At 42.0% G+C, this 11,047-nt stretch overlaps 1 pseudogene; it reads left to right on the top strand.

The window, feature by feature from the left end:
* The first annotated feature begins 109 nt into the window (after nucleotides 1–109).
* On the top strand, nucleotides 110–4,801 carry LOC123163866 (putative disease resistance protein RGA3; annotated as a pseudogene).
* The last annotated feature ends 6,246 nt before the right edge of the window (nucleotides 4,802–11,047 follow it).

Below are 11,047 nucleotides of genomic sequence, written 5' to 3'. Positions count from 1 at the left end.
TCTTAAAAAATCACAATGGTGCAAAATCCTGAAATAGATAGATTTTTGAATATGCCATACAAGATAGTACTGTTCAACAAGATAATAGCCTCTGCAATCATGTGGCCGTCATACTACTAGTGTACTATTCTCGCATCGGGAGAGTTCATCACCGTCACCTGCCGGCGGCGACTGCTCCCAGATGGCTTCCCTGCTCATACCGCTGCTGGGCCGCGTGGCGGCCAAGGCCGGCGACGCGCTGGTAGCCGAGTTGCTGCGGGCGTGGGGGCTGGACAAGGCCCGCCGGAAGCTTGAGCGCCACCTCGCCGCCGTCCAGTGCATCCTGCTCGACGCCGACGCCAAGAGCCGCACCAACCCCGCCGTCAGCCGGTGGGTCAAGGACCTCAAGACTGCCGCCTACCAGGCCGACGACGTCCTCGACGGCTTCCGCTACGAGGCGCTGCGCCGCCGTGCCACCGCCCAGTTCCACCGCTGCTCCACGGCACGCAAGGTTTGTCCTTGTCCTGCCTTTCAATTTCAGTTTATTTGTTTCCAATTGGAAATGCAAGTCTTTTTAGTTTCAGTTTAAGGTTTTAATTGGAAATGCAAGCCTTTCAATTTCTGTAGAGGGCTTTCATTTGGAAATGGATCGGAAGCCTTTCAATTTCAATTTGTTTGTTTGTTTGTTTGTTTGTTTGTTTGTTTTCATTTCAGGTGCTGGGCTATTTCACAGCCGACAGCCCGCTTCTTTTCCGTCTTTCCATGAGTAGGAAGATGAAGGATGCCCTTGAGATGATAGATGAACTGGTTGCGGAGATGAACAATTTCCACTTCCTACAACGTACCGAGGCACCAACCATTGTCCATCCGCAAACACATTCTTGTGTCGATGAATCAGAGATCATCGGCAGACAAGACGACAAGGAACAAGTGGTGAAGATATTGCTCGACCACTCCAACAACAGTAATGATGGACATAATGTCACGGTGCTCCCCATAGTTGGCATGGGGGGAATCGGTAAGACCACCCTTGCTCAACTTGTGCACAATGACCAGAGAGTGATGCATCATTTTGAGTTGGTGATATGGATCTGTGTCTCTGACAAGTTTGCTATCGAAGGAATAATCCGATCTATAATAGAATTGGCCACACTGAAGAAGTGTGGTTTGACTCAGACCGAGGCACTGCACAAGGAGCTTAGTCGGGTGTTGGGCAAGAAAAGGTACCTCCTGGTGCTGGATGATGTTTGGAATGAAGATAGACAAAAGTGGGACGATATGAGATCAGTGTTGTGCTCACATGCTGGCCTAGGTAGTGTTATAATTGTGACAAGCCGCAGCGAGCAAGTTGCTTCTATCATGGGCACACTTCCTCCACATCAGATATCACTTCTAAACGAGGATCAATCATGGGAGCTTTTTCACAAGAACACATTTGGAAGGGAAGCAGAAAAGCAAGAGGAATTAGTTTCAATGGCTAAAAGTATTCTCCACAAGTGTAAGGGATTGCCTCTCGCTATCAAGACCATAGCAGCTTTACTTCGTTCGAAGCATCAAAGTCAGTGGTTTTCTGTTTTGGATAGTGATGTCTGGAAGAATGACATCCTCGCAGCTGGGATTGTACCTGCACTACAGCTAAGCTATGATCACTTGTCATCAGAAGCAAAAGTATGTTTTTTCCTTCTGTGCTATTTTCCCCAAGGATAGCCCGATGGATAAAGACATGTTAATCCAGTTATGGATGGCAAATGACTTTATTCCATCAGAAACAAGAGGCCAACAAATTTTCGATGTGCTAGTTTGGAGATGTTTCCTCCAAGATGTGGAGATTCAAGAGAATCTAATCTCTAAATTTCAAGATGGGTTCATCCACCGACCAACTACTTGCAAGATGCATGATCTCATGCATGATCTTGCTGAGTTCATAAGTGGAAATGATTGCTCCATTCTACAAGAATCTTCATCATGCCAAGAAATTCTGCAAGGATCAACAGATAGTTCATTACAGCACGAAGTTCGACATTTGTCACTTTATTATGTCTTTGGTAATACTATTGCAGTCATGGAGGACATTGTAGCTCCCCGACTCCGCACATTATTAATCCAAAAGGAGTTGGAGCAGATTCAGACTCCTTTTAGTATGGCCAAGTCAAAATTTGTGTCCTTACGAGCATTGAAGACATTCTCAATCAAGACACATATGACAAACTTAAAGCATCTTCGCTATTTAGACTGTTCTTATTCTGATATATTTGCACTACCTGAAGCCACTACCATGTTGTATAGCTTGCAAACATTGAAGCTCATTGGTTGTGAAAAACTTAAGAAATTACCTGAAGGCATGAGATATATGAGTAGTCTCCGGCACATCTTCCTCATTGGGTGTGATAGTTTGGAGCGCATGCCACAGGGTATTGGTCAGCTGAATTCTCTACAAACATTGACAAGTTATGTCATTGATAGTGATGCAGGGCGTGGAATTGATCAACTCAAATATTTGAATCTAGGTGGCGCCCTTTCTTTGACTGAGCTGAGAAAAGTGCATAGTGCAGAAAATGCTAAACAAGGCAGCATCTCTACCAAGCATAATTTGAAACGATTGTCACTCGATTGGGAAAATGGACCTTCTTCTAGCACACATGCTGGATATGAAGTACGTAATGATGCAGAAGGAATATTAGAGGCCCTTCGTCCTCACAAAAGGCTTGAAGTTTTACTGTTATCTAATTATATTGGTGCCAAATTCCCATCATGGATGCACAACTCTACACTGTTAGAACATCTCAGTGAACTTTCTCTGAGTGGATGCATGAACTGCAAGGATCTTCCCCCATTATGGCTACTGCCCTCTCTTGGGTACTTGGGTTTGGATGGTTTGGATAGCTTGACAAGTATATATGTTGGTAACGATGATACAAACAATGTGGAATCCCGTATTTCTCCATCACCCTTCTTTAATAAATTGGAAACCATGATAGTCACCAACATGCCTAAGCTAGAGAGATGGCACCAGGAGGTGACAGGACAAGTAGCGGTTGTATCATTCCCTCAGCTTAAGAAGCTAACTATTTCTGAATGCCCAATGCTAGCAAGCATGCCCAAGATGCTCCCTTTGCTTGAAGATCTACTAGTGAAGGAGGCAAGTGACATCCCTCTTTATCATCTGATGAATCTGGCTGCGCAATCCAATCTTGAGTGTAAAGGCGACATTTCGGTGGAACCTACAGTTGGTTGGCTGCCTGTTGGTTGCCTTCATTTCTCGAGGCTTGGTGACTCTGACGTGAAACTGAGACTCCATGATTTGAGGGAAAATGTTGAGTGCTTTGAAGAGGAGCTGAAAATAATACCTAGCAGATTTATCAAGAACCTTATTATATCGGGTTCCGACTGTCTTTTCTCATCTGAACCATCCCAAATACAACGGAATATATGGAATCATTTTGGTTTTATGGATCTTGAAAGTATGTGGATATGCAACAATAATATAGTACAATGGCCAGCAGTAGAATTGAGAAACTTGAATCTTCTTCGACATCTGCACTTGTCTTGTTGTTCCAACTTAACTGGTTCACTCCCGTCAACAATATGCGATGACGAAGATGTCATGCCTCCCCGACTTCAGTTTCTTCTAATATCATATTGTGAAAATTTGGTGGAGATACCAAAGTTGCACGCGTCTCTTGAAACTTTGTTCTTCACCTGTTGTCCCAAGCTGGTATCCATGCCAACCAATCTTGGCAACATTAAAAAATTGGGTGTGGATGAGTGTGAAGCCCTAACGACATTTCCAGATGGAATCTATGGAGTCACCGCACTGACAATTGATCGGTGCCCAAGAGTAGAGACACTGCCAGAGGGACTCCTGCAGCAGCTCCCAACCCTCGAGGAACTATGTGTCACAGACTGCCCAAACTTGCAGGAGGCCTTCTCAAGAGGAGGCGCTTACTGGAATTTGGTTGAATTAATTCCACGGAGAACAGTTGGCTTGAACTGATACTTAGTTGCCTTCAACCGGGATGCTGGTGCTGGTGCTTGTGTATGCCGGCCTCATGGGGTTATGCGTTCCATTGTGGTATATACCCTCTTCTCTTTACCCTGTTCTCTCCTTCTTCCAAAATTATACCTTGGTCCTGAATATTTCACAGCAATTTGTAACTCAACTTCAGTTGTTAATCATATCTAGCTAAACAGTGTTTGTAATTTTTTCAGATGGCTCCTATCTGATCCAAATGAATTGCCTTGGATACGCCTTTTAAAATTTTAATCTGACTGTAACACCCGTTTTTGGCAAAAAAATAAGAAAAAAAGATTCATCTGTATAGCACCACAACCATTGTGACTTTTAGATATCTCTGTGGGTGTAGCTTTGCTCTTAGTCTTGTGTTCATCATCAATAGGCGTGCTTGCCTTTTCGACTCTTTCCATACGTGCATTGCTGTTGAAATGAGGTTATAAATACTGAAGATCTTTCCACCTCTCAAATTCTTACATTTGTTCTATTGACAGTTGGACTACTTCGTCGACTGCCACTACTCTCTGCCTGATGACCGGTTATGGGCACCAGCGAGGGGACACTAGGTTACTTCCCTGTGAAAAACGATCCTGCGGGAGCGATTGGTTTGGTAGAGGCTGTCCTGGAAGGAGGCCACACAGGGGTTATCAGTGTAGAAATTGTAGAATCCTAATATTCGTTGTATTGATCTGACCCTTGTGTAGAGTATATATAGGAGTACATGTGAGGGAGAGAGACTTGGAGTACAGGGCAAGTCGTACATGTTTAAACGTATTCTATCTTGAACTCTTATCTCTTTCTTAGACACTATTATACTTGTAACAATCAGGACCATATGCCCAGCTGGAAGCAGTCTTGAGAGCCTTGGCCAAAACATGGGCATCTTTGGGTGGACAGGAGGTGAAGATGGCCGCTATGTTGCTGGCGCTCGGACGATGTCGCAGCAACAAAGAAGTCCTGGATCTCCAGTACGCTCGTGTCACGCGTCAAGAAAACGAGAATCCGACATCAGCCCTACTGACCTTGCAAGGTTGATGTCTGGTCTCTGTCAGATTTTTAGACCAGAATCATACACACAATAGCTGGACTAAACACTCAACTAGGCCACGGTGGAAGAGATGAACACACTGAGATGAACGCGAGAGGTTTTGCGACGCCTTAACTGCATCTTTTCTGAACTTCTTTCTATTTCTATTATTCAGAAGACAGAGCAATCCCAAACAGACTGCCCGATAAGATCCTTCTATCATGCTAACTGAAAATACTTGCAGAACGAGACTTAACTTCAACAGTCTCTCGGTTAACGCATCCATATGAGATTATTTTGGTTTGTATGGAGGCGATAATGGCTGGTCCCTGATTTTCCTGCCAATTAACCATTTTCTGTTGGTGCTTTGTCATTTCACCGGAATGTACTGTTGGTGCTTGGGACGCTGCAAATCCCTCACCGTAGCAAAGTTGCATGCTTTTGAAGATGAGTTTGCTATTTTGAAATATAAACCATAACTCAAAATTACCCCGGCCTAGATTCTTATATTTTTTATTTAGGCATGAAAGAATCAATGTTTAGATTCTTTGGTAGGACATAGAAGGAGATGAGCTCAACGTGTATCAAAGGATTCACCCTTGCTTCTCTTGACGACGGGAATGGGAAATGACTTCGACGAACGGGAATGAGTATTGACATGTAAGCCAGATGCTTTGGTTGATGGGACGCCTAAATTGACGGGGGTCATAGGTGGCTCAGTTTAAGTACTTATATTTTATTAAGACAGATGGAGTATTTGTTAATAAGTCTGTTGCTGCGAAATGACAATTAAGAATTGAAACCCTAAGAGAGTGCGCACTAATAATTCTAGATGGAAAAAAATTCTATGAGACCGGGTCTCATTGTGCAGCCCGTGAGACCCACTCCGATGGATGCCACGTTGCCTCCACAATCTCGAAGCAGGAGTTTCTATTCCCGTGAGACTCGTGCCAAAGAGACTAAGCAAGGAGGCAATAGTACTTGGAGAACTTAGATCTATTTGATCTCTCATGAGAGTTAACAAATTGGGTGTTGTGTCCGTTACGTATTCGAATCATAGCGCACTGTGTTTGCCTCTTCTCTTCCATATCTGTGGTATGGTATAGAATAGAATTTCAACTAGATAATTCTTTCCTGACAATAGAGAAAGCTTGATCAAGTTCAAAGCAATCTGGTAAACAAAAAGAACCAAGTGGTACGATCACACCATGAAAAAGAGCCTCATGGCACAATCGAGCTGAGTAGACGCCGCTAGTAGTCCATCTTTTGATCACCTCCAACAGTGCTGAAAATGCACGTTCAGTCTATACTGAAACCATCATCCCTTCTGGAACCCCGATAAAATGGGACCGGCTAGGGGGTCACCTAGGGATTAACTAGCTGCGTTTTCAACCCGACTTATTTCATCATGGTTAACTTGTATAATTTTATTTGCTTGTAATTACTAGTTGTATATGCCCTACTCAATCATCCCACAACTCGCTCCTATCTCTCAGACTAATTCCAATTTCAAAATATAATAATCTTACTCATTCTTCATCTATAATCAATGAAAAATAGTTATCCCTTATTATGTTGTCACATGAACATAGAAATTAGTCATGTCAATTGATGTGATGGAAGTGTCTTGGAAGTGAAATTGTGACAAAATACGTTTGTCCTTATTTGTTAGTCCATGCTGCTCTTACCTTACCCGGCTGAATGTTTTACCGTAAAGACCTTGTTGTGCAAGCTACCAACTTGAGTCATTTGATTGAACAATTAATTATGTGCATAATTGTAAGCCATTTAAAATTAGTATAACTGAAAATGTCTAGATCCGGTTCCCTTTGAACCATTGACATATTGTGGGTACTGATTTCCAAATATTAGGATACTTGATATTTATGATTTTAATGAATTTAGTGATGGTTTCCACTCTATATTTTTTACAGTCTTATGTGGATGCTGCTAGTCCTTATGTGAATGTTAGCTTTAATTTATGCTGGGCAGGTATGTTTCCTTCATGGTTCATTTGAATTGACTCTGGGCTGCTAATATATCGTTAACTTCAAACTATTCTGACATCCACATGTTATTTTCATATCATGTTCATTCTATTCAGGTTGAACGAGATCCCACACCACTATATCATGCTGCAAAAGAATTGATCAATATGCAACTAGACACAGGCGAGTTTCCGCAGCAAGTAAGCATTGAACTTTTCAGGCTACAGAAGTAGCACGCTATATCAAATAGTTCACTGTTCCTGCTTAGTATCATAACTAGTAAATACTCTTCCAAAAAATATTTTGAAAGCAAAACACCCCACCATGATCGTGCTGAATCCTCTGATAACCAAAGCAATCTGTTACTGCTTCATAAAGCAATCTGAAGTTTCACCTTTGGTGACAGGAACACACTGGATGCTTCAACTGCTCCTTTTACTACAATTACGGCAACTAGAGCAATCTATTCCCCATCTGGGCTCTTGGGGAGTTTCGTCGTCGACTGCGCGAGAAGAACTGAATCCGCTGAACATGGTCCAACAGAAGACGAGATTGTGTAAATCCAACATCTTGCCTTCCAGAGTTATGCAGTACGCTGATTGCTGAAATAATATTTGAGTACGCCTAACAACTCTGGAGAAAAGTCTAGGAATTTTTATGTGATGGAGCTGTGGTATGTAATGATACTCTGGAAAACAATGTATGCAGGAACTGTATTCGTTCAAATAATATCTTATATTCCAATTGGAATATCCAATGGTCTGTCGAATTTATAGCAGTTGCCTATATATATAAGATGGTCGATTCATATCACTCAATAAATCTTCAAGCAGTCACTGTTACTGTATGAAAGAATTCAGTGAGCGAGATGATTTTGTTCGAGTATGTCAAGAATTCATTGACTGAATCTGCTTCTTACCAAAATATATTGAGTCTTGCAGAGTTACGCTTCTTTCAAGCTAGGAGTGTGTCTTCTGGCACTCGAGAGAGTCGCTTTGGTTACAGTATAAAATAGAGACGCTTTTTATTGTACCTTTCAATAATACGAGAATGGTTCCATATACTCCGTTGTATTGGTGATGGCTCAGCTTTTTCTTTTTTTTTTTCAAAAAGGGGGGACTCCCCGGCCTCTGCATCAGAACGATGCATACGGCCACGGCTCAGCTGAGAAAAGACTGTTTCAGTCTAATATATGCAGCTTCTTAATGAATCTGCAATGTGTTTTCTTCAGCTACTCTTCAAAGTGCTCTACATTTTCGATCAAGCCTTTGAGTGCGAGTGACACATCAGAGTCACCAGGCCTCGAGAAATGGATTTGCGCGTGGGGGTCCTACAAATATTATTGTCATTCTTGGTTCTACAGATATTCTCGGTTCGGAGAACTGACTTTGCAGACTCACTAACTTGATGAACTAACTGTTTTATACTTAATCATGGATGGGAGCTGGCCCAGCAGTTTCGTACAACTGATTACAGTACCAATGAGCAGAGCTACAAGTAGATTCCAACTGTTCAAATAAGGAAGTAGCTAGGTTCCAAATTACACTTACTGGCAATTGATGAGACAACTGATCTGATCACCTGGCGACGATGAGACCAAGGGTCGGAAAAAGGCTTCAAAGTTTCAAGGCCGATCTGGTGATGAAGGGCTCGCCGGACTTCATGGGGATCAATCACTAGACCACACTCCACACAAAGGATGAGATGAATATTCCACTTTTACCAAAATATACTACTTGCTGAATGATACCTTGGCACTTGGCAGACAGCGGATTCCATCTTTGCGTGCATTTTTCAACCTTTAGCAATGCGAGGCCAATTTTTTTCAGATTAATAATTTTGGGCTGTAATGTTGCAGTTGGGTATCTGAAATTCAACTGCAGGGTATCTTGACTGAATAATGCTCATTTTCGCCACCATACATTGTGTCTGGCAGCATAATATTTTCGCCTCCACGGTAACTCTGTCTTGAACTTACTACGAAGACTCCTAAAGATAAAGATTAAGAGAACATGGACTGCAATTGTTACACTAGATGCTGAGCATAATTGGCTTGACAGAGTTCAAGATTCGGACATAATCATGAAATAGAACACCACGTGCGGCCTGTCGGGGAGGTGCAAAGGCTCCCGTCATCTCTTCCAGCCTGCCTCCCCATGGAACAACGTCGCGCTCCAGCAGCAGCTCATCGGAGCTCAAGCGCGGGTGCACATGAGGTGTTCAAGGAAATGCCAAACAGAGAGAGAAGGAGAGGAGGAAGAAGAAGATTGTGGGCCCCGCCTGTAATAACGGTCAACTGAATGGTCAAAATAAACAGAGTTTACTTTGTTGCCACGTCAGCCCTGGCCTATGGATTCTGCGTGTCATAAACTAGCCATTATCTGAAAGTGGTAGTTTTTAATCATATTTTTTTTGAAAAAATTGGTAGTTACCAGTCACTTTTTAAAATGTGGTAGTTCAATGGGATGCAAACCCCTAAAGTGGTACTCCCTCCATCACAGTTTACAGAACACGCTTCAACAATCTCTGAAACCAAGGCGATTAGCGATTGGACTGAAAAATAGCATCAATAGTTATAGCACGGCGCCTATTACTAGAGTAATTAATGCGTACACATGCATAGAGTGCTTCCATCCCGTGTACACACATGCATGCAGCTATTCCACTCATCTTACACACCTACATGGAGAGAAAATTATGGGCTTGATTGGGGTTATCACACCCTAATTAATTAGGCATTAAACCAAACGTGCCTAAAATCCCTCCGGTGGTGGAAATGCATGAGAATTGAAGCGCGCCGTGTAAACTGTGACGAAGGGAGTAGTTTTTTTTGTCAGTCACTCCTTATATCCCTTCAGCACGAAAATGTCAGTGGCATGCATTTATTTGTATTTTTTGGGTATATCTCTGGATTTGATATACATCAGATATTAGACGTAACCAACCTTTGCTCTTTTTTTGCTTCTACATTATTTTTTCGCATTGTTGTCTTATAGGCAGGTCATAAGTGACGCTTCTTTATTTTGTATATCGGCCTTTCAGAAATAGATTCCTGCCGTGTTGCTGCATGTCGCCACTTCAAGCCATGGTCCGGTGGCAGTAATGGCCCGCAAATAAATATTGCTTCCTTGTAAAACTAGTACTCCCTCTTAAACTAATATAAGAGTTAAATTACTAAAGTAGTAATCTAAACACTCTTATACTAGTTTACGGAGGGAGTACATGCGTACGTGCAATGCACATTGATAGTAGGCAGAAAATTAATTGCAAATTGATATTAGGCAAAAAAATCATTGCGCGTTTGATAATAGGTAGGATACTGTATTAGTTAGGTGCGAATTATGTGGATAGTCCATATTTGGTATGTTGTTAATTGCACATTAAATATATTGAGCGCTCGTCATTGGAGAAATATAGGTCATTAGATCGACACTGTTTGATGGCCGAGATTTGTTGCATCTGCCACTATTCATTTTGCATTTCTTTATTTTTTTTACACAAGCCACAAAAAACGTCGTTTTTCACCAAAACTTTGTGCATGCATAAAGAATGTCCGGATATACCCGTGGAATTTTTGTTCCGAATTTCAAAATGTGTATTTAGACAATGGGTGCATATGCACCTAGGAGCCAAAACACCGCGTCCATATAGATATAGTTATAGATGATCGTATCTTCTCCCCAACAATAATTTACAATATCCATTTGCTTCTCAAATAATATTGCTTTAATTCAAATATTAAATGATTCAAATTTATGGTGCTCCAAAACATTCATTTGCTTCTATAAAAGTACTGCCAAAAGAGAGCCTTGCAACCCACAGAAATTCCGAAGGACAACATAACATAGAGAAGGAAAAAAGGCCGTCATGGCAATATTCAACAAGAACGCAAGTGCCCAGTGCTTGTTGGCTCTTGTGCTCATCGCTACTGTCATTTCGTCTTGCGATGCGTTTGGCCCAGGTACATGCCTACTATAAGTCACTGTGGTTTTGCCATGTGATGCTAATTTTCTATATATTTCACAATGTCAAGTTGTATGG

This window comes from Triticum aestivum, chromosome 7D (assembly GCF_018294505.1).
Source record: "Triticum aestivum cultivar Chinese Spring chromosome 7D, IWGSC CS RefSeq v2.1, whole genome shotgun sequence".
Lineage (NCBI taxonomy): Eukaryota > Viridiplantae > Streptophyta > Magnoliopsida > Poales > Poaceae > Triticum > Triticum aestivum.
The sequence above is the reverse complement of the archived record's forward strand: the minus strand, read 5'-3'. Positions and strand labels throughout refer to the sequence as shown.